The sequence below is a fragment of the Panulirus ornatus genome, chromosome 5 (assembly GCF_036320965.1).
Source record: "Panulirus ornatus isolate Po-2019 chromosome 5, ASM3632096v1, whole genome shotgun sequence".
Lineage (NCBI taxonomy): Eukaryota > Metazoa > Arthropoda > Malacostraca > Decapoda > Palinuridae > Panulirus > Panulirus ornatus.
Window position 1 is genome coordinate 47,239,904 of NC_092228.1, and position 16,299 is coordinate 47,256,202.

A 16,299-nucleotide genomic window follows, 5' to 3' on the forward strand; every position below is an offset into this window, starting at 1 on the left:
TGAGTGGTGGGATGAAGAAGTAAGGTTGTTAGTGAAAGAGAAGAGAGAGGTGTTTGGACGATTTTTGCAGGGAAGTAATGCAAATGACTGGACATGTATAAAAGAAAAAGGCAGGAGGTCAAGAGAAAGGTCCAAGAGATGAAAAAGATGGCAAATGAGAGTTAGTGTGAGAAAGTATCAATAAATTTTAGGGAGAATAAAATGATGTTTTGGAAGGAGGTAAATAAACTGCATAAGACAAGAGAACAAATGGGAACATCGGTGAAAGGGGTTAATGGGGAGGTAATAACAAGTAGTGGTGAAGTGAAAAGGAAATGGAGTGAGTATTTTGAAGGTTTGTTGAATGCATTTGATAATAGAGTGGCAGATATAGGTTGTTTTGGTTGAGGTGGTGTGCAAAGTGAGAGGGTCAGGAAGAATGGTTTGGTAAACAGAGAAGAGGTAGTGAAAGCTTTGCGGACGATGAAAGCCAGTAAGGCGGCAGGTTTGGATGGCATTGCAGTGGAATTTATCAAAAAGGGGTGACTATTGTTGACTGGTTGGTAAGGATGTTCAATGTATGTATGGTTCATGGTGAAGTGCCTGAGGCTTGGCAGAATGCATGCATAGTGCCATCGTACAAAGGCAAAGGGGATAAAGGTGAGTGTTCAAATTACAGAAGTAAAAGTTTGTTGAGTATTCCTGGGAAATTATATGGGAGGGTTTTGATTGAGAGGGCAAAGGCATGTACGGAGTATCAGATTGGGGAAGAGCAGTGTGGTTTCAGAAGTGGTAGAGGATGTGTGGATCAGGTGTTTGCTTTGAAGAATGTATGTGAGAAATACTTAGAAAAACAGATGGATTTGTATGTAGCATTTATGGATCTTGAGAAGGCATATGATAGAGATACTTTGCAGAAGGTATTAAGAGTATATAGTGTGGGAGGTAAGTTGCCAGAAGCAAAGTTTTCATCAAGGATGTAAGGCATGTGTACGAACAGGGAGAGAGGAAAGTGATTGGTTCCCAGTGAATGTTGGTTTGCGGCAGAGGTTCGTGATGTATGCATGGTTGTTTAATTTGTTTATGGATTGGGTTATTAAGGACGTGAATGCAAGAGTTTTGGAGAGACGGGCAAGTATGCAGTCTGTTGAGGATGAGAGGTCTTGGGAAGTGAATCAGTTGTTATTCGCTGATGATACAGTGCTGGTAGCTGATTTGGGTAAGAAACTGCAAAAGTTGGTGACAGTTTGGTAAAATGTGTGAAAGAAGAAAGCTGAGTGTAAATGTGAATAAGAGCAAGGTTATTAGGTTCTTTAGGGTTGAAGGACAAGTTTGAATAAGGAGAAAATGGAGGAAGTGTTTTAGATATCTGGGAGTGGATTTGGCATCAGATGGAACAATGGAAGCGGAAGCAAGTCATAGGGTGGGGGAGGGGGCAAAGGTTCTGGTATCGTTGAAAAATGTGTGGAAGGCGAGAACATTATCTCAAAGCAAAAATGGGCATGCTTGAAGGAATAGTTGTACCAACAATGTTATATGGTTGCGAGGCATGGGCTATAGATAGGGTTGTGTGGAGGAAAGTGGATATGTTGGAAATGAAATGTTTGAAGACAATATGTGGCGTAAGGTGGTTTGATCAGGTAAGTAATGAAAGGGTAAGAGAGATGTGTGGAAATAAAAAGAGTGGGTGAGAGAGCAGAAGAGAGTGTGTTGATATGGTTTGGTCACAAGGAGAGAATGAGTAAGGAATGATTGACAAAGATATACGTGTCAGAGGTGGAGGGAACGAGAAAAAGTGGGAGATGAAATTGGAGGTGGAAGGACGGAACATACAGGAGGGTGAAAGGCGTGCAAGGAAAAGTGAATTGGAATGTTGTGGTATACCAGGGTTGACGTACTCTCAATGGATTGATCCAGGGGATGTGAAGCATCTGAGGTAAACTATGAAAAGTTTTGTAGGGCCTGGATGTCGTAATGATTTGTGGTTTTAGTGCATAACACATGACAGCTTGAGGCGGAATGTGAACGAATGTGGCCTTTGTTGTCTTTTCCCAGCGCTACCTCTGGTACGCGTGGGGGTAGGGGGGTACCATTTCATATGTGGCGGGGTGGCGGCGGAATGGATGAAGGCAGCAAGTATGAATATGTACATGTGTATATGTGTATATGTCTATGTATGTATATATATGTTAAATGTATATGTATGTATACATTGAAATGTATAGGTATGTATGTGTATGTGTGTGGGCATTTATGTATATACATGTGTATGTGGGTAGGTTGGGCCATTCTTTCGTCTGTTTCCTTGCACTAACGCATGAAATATCGACTAAGTATAATAAATGAATACAAATAATATCTATTTTGTTTTGTCACTGTCACCCACATTAGCGACGTAGCGCAAGGAAACAGACAAAAGAATGGCCCAACCCATCCACATACACATGTATATGAATACACATCCACACACGCAAATATACATACCTATACATCTCAACATATACATATATATACACACACAGACATGTACATATATACACATGTACATAATTCATACTGTCTGCCTTTATTCATTCCCATAGCCACCCCGCAACACATGAAATGACAACACCCTCCCCCATCATGTGCGTGAGGTAGTGCCAGGAAAAGACAACAAAGGCCACATTCGTTCACACTCAATCTCTAGCTGTCATGTAATAATGCAAATAACCACATTTCCCTTTCCACATCCAGGCCCCACAAAACTTTCCATGGTTTACCCAAAACGCTTCACATGCCCTGGTTCAATCCAATGACGGCACGTCGACCCCGGCAAACCACATCGTTCCAATTCACTCTATTCCTTGCACGCCTTTCACCCTCCTGCATCTTCAGGTGCCCCGACCACTCAAAATCTTTTTCACTCCAACTTTCCACCTCCAATTTGGTCTCCCACTTCTCGTTCCCTCCACCTCTGACACATATATCCTCTTAGTCAATCTTTCCTCACTCATTCTCTCCATGTAACCAAACCATTTCAAAACACCCTCTTCTGCTCTCAACCACACTCTTTTTATTACCACACATCTCTCCTACCCTATTATTACTTACTCAATCAAACCACCTCATACAACATATTGTCCTCAAACATCTCATTTCCAGCACATCCACCCTCCTCTGCACAACTCTATCTATAGCCCACGCCTCACAACCATATAACATTGTTGGAACCACTATTCCTTCAATCATACCCATTTTTGCTTTCCGAGATAATGTTCTCGACTCCCACACACTCTTCAACGCTCCCAGAACTTTCGCCCCTTCCCCACCCTATGATTCACTTCCACTTCCATGGTTCCATCTGCTGCCAAATCCACTCCCATATATCTAATACACTTCACTTCCTCCAGTTTTTCTCCATTCAAACTTACCTCCTAATTGACTTGTCCCTCAACCCTACTGTGCCTAATAACCTTGCTCTTATTCATATTTACTCTCAACTTTCTTCTTTCACACACTTTACCAAACTCAGTCACCAGCTTCCACAGTTTCTCACCTGAATCAGCCACCAGCACTGTATCATCAGCAAACAACAACTGACTCATTTCCCAAGCTCTCTCATCCACAACAGACTGCATACTTGCCCCTCTTTCGAAAACTCTTGCATTCACCTCCCTAACAACCCCATCCATAAACAAATTAAACAACCATGGAGACATCACACACATATTGAAAAGGATCAAAATTTTGCACGTGATCAGGTATACTCCTATGAGTCCACGGGGAAAATGAAACACAGTAAGTTCCCAAGTGCACTTTTGTGTAATAATCACATCATCATGGAAGACACAAGAGAGAAACATAACAATCAGTTGATATACAACAAAGAGACGTAGCAAGGACGCCATTTGGTAAACATTTGATTGTCAATATATACATATGCTTTGGGAGTAAAGTCAGGGGTTGGTGAGAGGAAAAGAGCAAAGGAAGGAGTAGCACTACTCCTGAAACAAGAGTTGTGGGAGTATGTGATATAGTGTAAGAAAGTAAACTCTACAATGATATGGGTAAAACTGAAAGTGGATGGAGAGAGAAGGGTGATTATTGGGGCCTATGTACCTGGGCATGAGAAGAAAGATCATGAGAGGCAAGTGTTTTGGGAGCAGCTGAGTGAGTGTGTTAGCAGTTTTGATGCACAAGACCAGGTTATAGTGATGGATGACTTGAATGTAAATGTGAATAATGTGGCAGTTGAGGGAATAATTGGCATACATGGGGTGTTCAGTGTTGGAAATGGATGTGGTGAAAATGGTGAAGAGCTTACAGATTTGTGTGCTGAAAAAGGAGTGGTGGCTGGGAATACCTGGTTTAAAAAGCGAGATATACATAAGTATACGTAAGTAAGTAGGAGAGATGGCCAGAGAGGGTCATTGGATTATGTGTTAATTGATAGCTGCATGAAAGAGAAACTTTTAGATGTTAATGTGCTGAGAGGTGCAACTGGAGGGATGTCTGATCATTATCTTGTGGAGGCGGAGGTGAAGATTTGTAGAGGTTTTCAGAAAAGAAGAGAGAAAGTTGGGATGAAAAGAGGTGAAAGTAAGTGAGCTTGGGAAGGAGACTTGTGTGAGGAAGTACTAGGAGAGACTGAGTGAAGAATGGAAAAAGATGAGAGCACAGGACGTAAGGGGAGTGGGGGAGGAATGGGATGTGTTTACGGAAGCAGTGATGGCTTGTGCAAAAGATGCTTGTGGCATGATAAGCGTGGAAGGTGGGCAGATTAGAAAGGGTAGTGAGTGTTGGGATGAAAAAGTAAGATTATTAGCGAAAGAGAAGAGAGAGGCATTTGCATGAGTTTTGCAGGGAAATAGTGCAAATGACTGGGAGATGTATAAAAGAAAGAGGAAGGAGGTCAAGAGAAAGGTGCAGGAGGTGAAAAAGAGGGCAAATGAGAGTTGGGGTGAAAAGTATCATTAGATTTTATAGAGAATACAAAAGATTGTTTTGGAAGGAGGTAAATAAAGTGCGTAAGAAAAGAGAACAAACTGGAACATCGGTGAAGGGGGCTAATGGGGAGGTGATGACAAGTAGTGGTGATGTGAGGAGATGGAATGAGTATTTTGAAGGTTTGTTGAATGTGTTAGATGATAGAGTGGCAGATATAGGGTGGTTTGGTCGAGGTGGTGTGTGAAGTGAGAGGGTCAGGGAGAATGATTTGGTAAACAGAGACGAGGTAGTGAAAGCTTTGCAGAAGATGAAAGCCAGCAAGATGGCGGATTTGGATGGTATTGCAATGGAATTTACTAAAAAAGGGGGTAACTATATTGCTGACTGGTTGGCGAGGATATTCAATGTATGTATGGCCCATGGTGAAGTGCCATTGGAGGAATGCATGCATAGTGCCATTGTACAAAGGCAAATGGGAAAAAGCGAATGCTCAAATTAAAGAGGTATAAGTATGTTGAGTATTCCTGGGAAATTATATGGGAGGGTATTGATTGAGAGGGTGAAGGCATGTACAGAACATCAGATTGGGGAAAAGCAGTGTGGTTTCAGAAGTGGTAGAGGATGTGTGCATCAGGTGTTTGCTTTGAAGAATGTATGTAAGAAATACTTAGAAAAACAAATGCATTTATATGTAACATTTATGTATCTGGATAAGGCATACGATAGAGTTGATAGATATGCTCTACGGAACGTATTAAGAGTATATGATGTGGGAGGCAAGTTGCTGGAAGCAGTGAAAAGTTTTTATCAAGGATGTAAAGCATGTGTAAGAGTAGAAAGAGAGGAAAGTGATTGGTTCTCAGTGAATGTCGGTTTGCGGCAGGGGTGCGTGATGTCTCCATGGTTGTTAAATTTGTTTATGGATGTGGTTGTAAAGGAGGTGAATGCATGAGTTTTGGATAGAGGGGCAAGTATGCAGTCTGTTGTGGACATGAGGGCTCGGGAAGAGAGTCATTTGTTGTTCGCTGATAATACAGTGCTGGTGGCTCATTCGGGTGAGAAACTCCAGAAGCTGGTGACTGAGTTTGGTAAAGCATGTGAAAGAAGAAAACTGAGAGTAAATGTGAATACGAGCAAGGTTATTTGGTTTGAGGGACAAGTCAACTGGAAGGTACGTTTGAATGGAGAAAAACTGGAGAAAGTTAAGTGTTTTAGATATCTGGGAGTGGATTTGGCAGTGGATGGAACCATGGAAGCGGAAGTGAGTCATAGGGTGGGGAGGGGGTGAAAGTTCTGGGAGTGTTGATGAATGTGTGGAGGGCGAGAACAATATCTCGGAGAGCGAAAATGGGTATGTTTGAAGGAATAGTGGTTCCAACAATGTTATATGGTTGCAAGGCTTGGGCTATACATAGGGTTGTGCGGAGGATGATGGATGTGTTGGAAATGAGATGTTTGAGGACAATATGTGGTGTAAGGTGGTTTGATCGAGTAAGAAATGAAAGGGTAAGAGAGATGTGTGGCGATAAAAAGAGTGTGGTCTAGAGAGCAGAAGAGGGTGTGTTGAAATGGTATAGTCATATGGAGAGAATGAGTGAGGAAAGATTGACAAAGAGGATATATGTGTCAGAGGTGGAGGGAACAAGGAGAAGTGGGAGACCAAATTGGAAGTGGAAAGATGGAGTGACAAAGATTTTGAGCGATCGGGGCCTGAACATGCAGAAGGGTGAAAGGCGTGCAAGGAATAGAGTGAAATGGAATGATTTGGTATACCGGGGTCGACGTGCTGTCAATGAATTGAACCAGGGCATGTGAAGCATCTGGGTTAAACCATAGAAAGTTTTACGGCACCTGGATATGGAAAGGGACCTGTGGTTTCGGTGCGTTATACATGACAGCTACAGACTAAGTGTGAACGAATGTGGCCTTTGTTGTCTTTTCCTAGCGCTATCTTGCACGCGTGCACGGGGAGGAGGTTGTCATTTCATGTGTGGTGGGGTGGCGACAGGAATAAACTAAGGCAGAAAGTATAAATCATATACATGAGTATATACGTATATGTCTGAGTATGTATATATATGTATACGTTGAAATGCATAGGTATGCATATGTGCATGTGTGGATATGTATTTATATACATGTGTATGTGGGTGGGTTGGGCCATTCTTCTGTCTGTTTCCTTGCGCTACCTAGCTAACACGGCAGACAGCGACAAAGTATAATAAGTAAATAAATAGAATATAAATATATATATTTTATCCCTGGGGATAGGGGAGAAAGAATACTTCCCACGCATTCCTCACGTGTCGTAGAACTTTAGGGGATGGGAGCAGGGGGCTGGAAACCCTCCCCTCCTTGTATTTTAACTTTCTAAAAGGGGAAACAGAAGAAGGACTCACGCAGGGAAAGCTCATCCTCCTCGAAGGCTCAGATTGGGGTGTCTAAATGTGAGTGGATGAAACCAAGATGATAAAAAAGGAGAGATAGGTAGTATGTTTGAGGAAAGGAACCTGGATGGTTTACCTTTGAGTAAAACGAAGCTCAAGGGTAAAGGAGAAGAGTGGTTTGGGAATATCTTGGGAGTAAAGTCAGGGGTTAGTGAGAGGACAAGAGCAAGAGGAGTAGCACTACTCCTGAAACAGGAGTGGTGGGAGTATGTGATAGAGTGTAAGAAAGTAAACTCTAGATTGATATGGGTAAAACTGAAAGTGGATGGAGAGAGATGGGTAATTATTGGTGCATATGACCTGGGCATGAGAAGAAAGATCATGAGAGGTAAGTGTTTTGGGAGCAGCTGAGTGAGTGTGTTAGTAGCTTTGATGCACGAGACCGGGTTATAGTGATGGGTGATTTGAATGCAAAGGTGAGTAATGTGGCAGTTGAGGGAATAATTGGTGTACATGGGGTGTTCAGTGTTGTAAATGGAAATGGTGAAGAGCTTGTAGATTTATGTGCTGAAAAAGGACTGGTGATTGGGAATACCTGGTATAAAAAGAGAGATATACATAAGTATATGTATGTAAGTAAGAGAGATGGCCAGAGAGTATTACTAGATTATGTGTTAATTGATAGGCGCGCGAAAGAAAGACTTTTGGAAGTTAATGTGCTGAAAGGTGCAACCGGAGGGATATCTGATCATTATCTTCTGGAGGCGAAGGTGAAGATTTGTTGAGGTTTTCAGAAAAGAGAGAATGTTGGGGTGAAGAGAGTGGTGAGAGTAAGTGAGCTTGGGAGGGAGACTTGTGTGAGGAAGTATCAGGAGAGACTGAGTACAGAATGGAAAAAGGTGAGAACAAAGGGGGTAAGGGGAGTGGGGGAGGAAAGGGATGTACTTAGGGAAGCAGTGATGGCTTGCACAAAAGATGCTTGTGGCATCAGAAGCGTGGGAAGTGGGCAGATTAGAAAGGGTAGTGAGTGGTGGGATGGGATGAAGAAGTAAGATTATCAGTGAAAGAGAAGAGAGAGGCATTTGGATGATTTTTGCAGGGAAATAATGCAAATGAGTGGGAGATGTATAAAAGAAAGAGGCAGGAGGTCAAGAGAAAGGTGCAAGAGGTGAAAAAGAGGGCAAATGAGAGTTGGGGTGAGAGAGTATCATCAAATTTTAGGGAGAATAAAAAGATGTTTTGGAAGGGGGTAAAAAAAGTGCGTAAGACAAGGGAACAAATGGGAACTTCAGTGAAGAGGGCAAGTGGGTAGGTGATAACAAGTACTGGTGATGTGAGAAGGAGATGGAGTAAGTATTCTGAAGGTTTGTTGAATGTGTTTGATGATAGAGTGGCAGATATAGGGTGTTTTGGTCGAAGTGCTGTGCAAAGTCAGAGGGTTAGGGAGAATGATTTGGTAAACAGAGAAGAGGGAAATAATGCAAATGAGTGGGAGATGTATAAAAGAAAGAGGCAGGAGGTCAAGAGAAAGGTGCAAGAGGTGAAAAAGAGGGCAAATGAGAGTTGGGGTAAGAGAGTATCATCAAATTTTAGGGAGAATAAAAAGATGTTTTGGAAGGAGGTAAATAAAGTGCGTAAGACAAGGGAACAAATGGGAACTTCTGTGAAGAGGGCAAGTGGGGAGGTGATAACAAGTACTGGTGATGTGAGAAGGAGATGGAGTAAGTATTTTGAAGGTTTATTGAATGTGTCTGATGATAGAGTGGCATATATAAGGTGTTTTGGTCGAAGTGCTGTGCAAAGTTAGAGGGTTAGGGAGAATGATTTGGTAAACAGAGAAGAGGTAGTAAAAGCTTTGCGGAAGATGAAAGGCAGTAAGGCAGCGGGTTTCGATGGTATTGCAGTGGAATTTGTTAAAAAAAAGGGGTGAATGTATTGTTGACCGGTTGGTAAGGTTATTTAATGTATGTATGACTCATGGTGAGGTGCCTGAGGATTGAAGGATGCTTGCATAGTGCCAATGTACAAAAGCAAAGGGGATTAAAGTGAGTGCTCAAATTACAGAGGCTGAGTATTCCTGGGAAATTATATGGGAGGGTATTGATGGAGAGGGTGAAGGCATGTACAGAGCATCAGATTGGGGAAGAGCAGTGTGGTTTCAGAAGTGGTAGAGGATGTGTGGATCAGGTGTTTGCTTTGAAGAATGTATGTGAGAAATACTTAGAAAAGCAAATGGATTTGTATGTAGCATTCATGGATCTAGAGAAGGTATATGATAGAGTTGATAGAGATGCTCTGGGGAAGGTATTAGGAACATATGGTGTGGGAGGCAAGTTGTTAGAAGCAGTGGAAAGTTTTTATCGAGTCTGTAAGGCATGTGTACACGTAGGAAGAGAGGAAAGTGATTGGTTCTCAGTGAATGTAGGTTTGTGGAAGGGGTGTGTGATAATTCCATGATTGTTTAATTTGTTTATGGAAAGGGTTGTTAGGTAGGTGAATGCAAGAGTTTTCAAAAGAGGGGCAAGTGTGCAGTCTGTTGTGGATAAGAGAGCTTGGGAAGTGAGTCAGTTGTTGTTCGCTGATGATACAGCACTGGTGGCTGATTCAGGTGAGGAACTGCAGAAGCAGGTGACTGAGTTTGGTAAAGTGTGTGAAAGAAGAAAGATGAGAGTAAATGTGAATAAGAGCAAGGTTATTAGGTACAGTAGGGTTGAGGGACAAGTCAAACGGGAGGCAAGTTTGAATGGAGAAAAACTGGAGGAATTGAAATGTTTTAGATATCTGGGAGTGGATTTGGCAGTGGATGGAACCATGGAAGCAGAAGTGAATCATAGGGTGGGGGAGGGGGTGAAAGTTCTGGGAGCGTTGAAGAATGTGTGGAAGTCGAGAACATTAGCTCGGAAAGCAAAAATGGGTATGATTGAAGGAATAGTGGTTCCAACAATGTTATATGGTTGTGAGGTGTGGTTCTGCAAAGGAGGGTAGATGTGCTGGAAATGAGATGTTTCAGGACAATATGTGGTGTGAGGTGGTTTGATCGAATAAGTAATAATAGGGTAAGAGAGATGTGTGGTAATAAAAAGAGTGTGGTTGAGAGAGCAGAAGAGGGTGTTTTGAAATGGTTTGGTCACATGGAGGGAATGAGTGAGGAAAGATTGACCAAGAGGATATGCGTATCAGAATGGAGGAAACAAGAAGTGGGAGGCCAAATTGGAGGCAGAAAGATGGAGTGAAAAACATTTTGAGTGATCGGGACCTGAAGATGCAGGAGGGTGAAAGGCATGCAAGGAATAGAGCAAATTGGAATGATGTGGTATACTGGGGTCGACGTGCTGTCAATGGATTGAACCTGGGCATGTGAAGCATCTGAGGTAAACCATGGAAAGTTCTGTGGGGCCTGGAAGTGGAAAGGGAGCTGTGGTTTCGGTGCATTATTGCATGACAGCTAGAGACTGAGTGTGAATGAATGTGGCTTTTGTTGTCTTCTCCTAGCTCTACCTCGCGCACATAAAGGGGGAGGGGGTTGTTATTTCATGTGTGGCGGGGTGGCGATGGGAATGAATAAAGGCAGACAGTATGAATAATGTACATGTGTATATATGTATATGTCTGTGTGTATATATATATATGTATACGTTGAGATGTATAGGTATGTATATTTGTGTGTGTGGACATGTATGTATATACTTGTGTGTGTGGACGTGTATGTATATACATGTGTATGTAGGTGGGTTGGGCCATTCTTTCGTCTGTTTCCTTGCGCTACCTCGCTAACGCGGAAGACAGCGACAAAGCAAAATAAAAAAAAAAGATGTTTTGGAAGGAGGTAAATAAAGTACATAAGACAAGGGAGCAAATGGGAACATCAGTAAAGGGGGCTAATGGGAAGGTGATAATGAGTAGTGGTGACGTGAGAAGGAGATGGTGAGAGTATTTTGAAGGTTTGTTGAATGTGTTTGATGATAGAATGGCAGATATAGGGTGTTTTGGTCGTAGTGGTGTGCAAAGTCAGAAAGCTAGGGAGAATGATTTGGTATACAGATAAGAGGTAGTAAAAGCTTTGCGGAAGATGAAAGCCGGCAAGGCAGCAGGTTTGGATGGTATTGCAGTGGAATTTATTGAAAAAGGGGGTGACTATATTGCTGACTGGTTGGTAAGGTTATTTAATGTATGTATGACTCATGATGAGGTGCCTGAGAATTGGCGGAATGCTTGCATAGTGCCACTGTACAAAGTCAGTCAACGGGGATAAAAGTGAGTGCTCAGATTACAGAGGTATAAGTTTGTTAAGTATTCCTGGGAAATTATATGAGAGGGTATTGATTGAGAGGGTGAAAGCATGTACAGAACATCAGATTGGGGAAGAGCAGGTTAGTTTCAGAAGTGGTAGAGAATGTGTGGATCAGGTGTTTGCTTTGAAGAATGTGAGAAATACTTAAAAAAGCAAATGGATTTGTATGTAGCATTTATGGATCTGGAGAAGGTATATGATAGAGTTGATAGAAATGCTCTGTGGAAGGTATTAAGAATATATGGTGTGGGTGGCAAGTTGTTAGAAGGAGTGAAAAGTTTTTATCGAGGATGTAAGGGATATGTATGAGTAGGAAGAGAGGAAAGTGATTGGGTCTTAGTGAGTGTTGGTTTGCGGCAGGGGTGTGTGATGTCTCCATGGTTGTTTAATTTGTTTATGGATGGGGTTGTTAGGGAGGTGAATGCAAGAGTTTTGGAAAGAGGGGCAAGTATGCAGTCTGTTGTGGACGAGAGAGCTTGGGAAGTGAGGCAGTTGTAGTTTGCTGATGATACAGCGCTGGTGGCTGATTCGGGTGAGAAACTGCAGAAGCTGGTGACTAAGTTTGGTAAAGTATGTGAAAGAAGAAAGCTGAGAGTAAATGTGAATAAGAGCAAGGTTATTAGGTACAGTAGGGTTGAGGGACAAGTTAACTGGGAGGTAAGTTTGAATGGAGAAAAACTGGAGGAAGGGAAGTGTCTTAGATATCTGGGAGGGGATTTGGCAGCGGATGGAACCATGGAAGTGAAAGTAAATCATAGGGTGGGGGAGGGGTTATTACGTACAGAATGGTTGAGGGACAAGTTAACTGGGAGGTAAGTTTGAATGGAGAAAAACTGGAGGAAGTGAAGTGTTTTAGATATCTGGGATGGGATTTGTGGGGGAAGGGGTGAAAGTTCTGGGAGCATTAAAAAATGTGTGGAAGTCAAGAACATTATCTTGGAAAGCAAAATTGTGTATATTTGAAGGAATAGTAGTTTCAACAATGTTATATGGTTGTGAGGTGTGGGCTAAAGATAGAGTTGTGCGGAGGAGGGAGGATGTGCTGGAAATGAGATGTTTGAGGACAATATGTGGTGTGAGGTTGTTTGATCGAGTAAGTAATGAAAGGGTTAGAGAGATGTGTGGTAATAAAAAGAGTGTGGTTGAGAGAGCAGAAAAGGGTGTTCTGAAATGGTTTGGTCACATGGAGAGAATGAGTGAGGAAAGACTGACAAAGAGGATATATGTGTCAGAGGTGGAGGGAACAAGGAGAAGTGGGAGACCAAATTGGAGGTGGAAAGATGGAGTGAAAAAGATTTTGAGTGATTGGGGCCTGAACATGTAGGAGGGTGAAAGGCGTGCATGGAATAGAGTGAATTGGATTGATGTGGTATACCGAGGTCGACGGGCTGTCAATGGATTGAACAAGGGCATGTGAAGCATCTGGGTTAAACCATGAAAAGTTTTATGGGGCCTGTATGTGGAAAGGGAGCTGTGGTTTCGGTGCATTATACATGACAGCTAGAGACTGAGTCTGAACGAATGTGGCCTTTGTTGTCTTTTACTAGCGCTACCTCGTGCACATGCAGGGGGAGGGGGTTGTCATTTCATGTGAGGTGGGGTGGCGACGGGAATGAATAAGGGGAAACACTATGAATTATGTACATGTGTACATAATATATATATATTTTTTTTTTTTGCTTTGTCGCTGTCTCCCGCGTTTGCGAGGTAGCGCAAGGAAACAGACAAAAGAAATGGCCCAACCCACCCCCATACACATGTATATACATACGTCCACACACGCAAATATACATACCTACACAGCTTTCCATGGTTTATCCCAGACGCTTCACATGCCCTGATTCAATCCACTGACAGCACGTCAACCCCGGTATACCACATCGATCCAATTCACTCTATTCCTTGCACGCCTTTCACCCTCCTGCATGTTCAGGCCCCGATCACACAAAATCTTTTTCACTCCATCTTTCCACCTCCAATTTGGTCTCCCTCTTCTCCTCGTTCCCTCCATCTCCGACACATATATCCTCTTGGTCAATCTTTCCTCACTCATTCTCTCCATGTGCCCAAACCATTTCAAAACACCCTCTTCTGCTCTCTCAACCACGCTCTTTTTATTTCCACACATCTCTCTTACCCTTACGTTACTTACTCGATCAAACCACCTCACACCACACATTGTCCTCAAACATCTCATTTCCAGCACATCCATCCTCCTGCGCACAACTCTATCCATAGCCCACGCCTCGCAACCATACAAAATTGTTGGAACCACTATTCCTTCAAACATACCCATTTTTGCTTTCCGAGATAATGTTCTCGACTTCCACACATTCTTCAAGGCTCCCAGGATTTTCGCCCCCTCCCCCACCCTATGATCCACTTCCGCTTCCATGGTTCCATCCGCTGCCAAATCCACTCCCAGATATCTAAAACACTTTACTTCCTCCAGTTTTTCTCCATTCAAACTTACCTCCCAAATGACTTGACACTCAACCCTACTGTACCTAATAACCTTGCTCTTATTCACATTTACTCTTAACTTTCTTCATTCACACACTTTACCAAACTCAGTCACCAGCTTCTGCAGTTTCTCACATGAATCAGCCACCAGCGCTGTATCATCAGCGAACAACAACTGACTCACTTCCCAAGCTCTCTCATCCCCAACAGACTTCATACTTGCCCCTCTTTCCAAAACTCTTGCATTCACCTCCCTAACAACCCCATCCATAAACAAATTAAACAACCATGGAGACATCACACAACCCTGCCGCAAACCTACATTCAATGAGAACCAATCACTTTCCTCTCTTCCTACACGTACACATGCCTTACATCCTCGATAAAAACTTTTCACTGCTTCTAACAACTTGCCTCCCACACCATATATTCTTAATACCTTCCACAGAGCATCTCTATCAACTCTATCATATGCCTTCTCCAGATCCATAAATGCTACATACAAATCCATTTGCTTTTCTAAGTATTTCTCACATACATTCTTCAAAGCAAACACCTGATCCACACATCCTCTACCACTTCTGAAACCACACTGCTCTTCCCCAATCTGATGCTCTGTACATGCCTTCACCCTCTCAATCAATACCCTCCCATATAATTTACCAGGAATACTCAACAAACTTATACCTCTGTAATTTGAACACTCACTCTTATCCCCTTTGCCTTTGTACAATGGCATTATGCACGCATTCTGCCAATCCTCAGGCACCTCACCATGAGTCATACAAACATTAAATAACCTTACCAACCAGTCAACAATACAGTCACCCCCTTTTGGAAGTAAGGGGAGTGGGGGTGGAATGGGATGTATTTAGGGAATCAGTGATGGATTGCGCAAAAGATGCTTGTGGCATGAGAAGAGTGGGAGGTGGGTTGATTAGAAAGGGTAGTGAGTGGTGGGATGAAGAAGTAAGATTATTAGTGAAAGAGAAGAGAGAGGCATTTGGACAATTTTTGCAAGGAAAAAATGCAGTTGAGTGGGAGATGTATAAAAGAAAGAGACAGGAGGTCAAGAGAAAGGTGCAAGAGGTGAAAAAGAGGGCAAATGAGATTTAGGGTGAGAGAGTATCATTAAATTTTAGGGAGAATAAAAAGATGTTCTGGAAGGAGGTAAATAAAGTGCGTAAGACAAGGGAACAAATGGGAAGTTCAGTGAAGGGCGCAAATGGGGAGGTGATAACAAGTAGTGGTGATGTGAGAAGGAGATGGAGTGAGTATTTTGAAGGTTTGTTGAATGTGTTTGATGACAGAGTGGCAGATATAGGGTGTTTTGGTCGAGGTGGTGTGCAAAGTGAGAGGGTTAGGGAAATGATTTGGTAAACAGAGAAGAGGTAGTAAAAGCTTTGCGGAAGATGAAAGCCGGCAAGGCAGCAGGTTTGGATGGTATTGCAGTGGAATTTATAATATATAAAGAATGTGTGGAAGTCGAGAACATTATCTCGGAAAGCAAAAATGGGTATGTTTGAAGGAATAGTGGTTCCAACAATGTTGTATGGTTGCGAGGCGTGGGCTATGGATAGAGTTGTGCGCAGGAGGATGGATGTGCTGGAAATGAGATGTTTGAGGACAATGTGTGGTGTGAGGTGGTTTGATCGAGTGAGTAACGTAAGGGTAAGAGAGATGTGTGGAAATAAAAAGAGCGTGGTTGAGAGAGCAGAAGAGGGTGTTTTGAAGTGGTTTGGGCACATGGAGAGGATGAGTGAGGAAAGATTGACCAAGAGGATATATGTGTCGGAGGTGGAGGGAACAAGGAGAAGAGGGAGACCAAATTGGAGGTGGAAAGATGGAGTGAAAAAGATTTTGTGTGATCGGGGCCTGAGCATGCAGGAGGGTGAAAGGAGGGCAAGGAATAGGGTGAATTGGAGCGATGTGGTATACCGGGGCTGACGTGCTGTCAGTGGATTGAAGCAGGGCATGTGAAGCGTCTGGGGTAAACCATGGAAAGCTGTGTAGGTATGTATATTTGCGTGTGTGGACGTATGTATATACATGTGTATGGGGGGGGGTTGGGCCATTTCTTTCGTCTGTTTCCTTGCGCTACCTCGCAAACGCGGGAGACAGCGACAAAGTATAATAAAAAAATAATAATAATAAAATATATATATATATATATATATATATATATATATATATATATATATATATATATATATATATATATATCTTTCTTTTCTTTCATACTATTCGCCATTT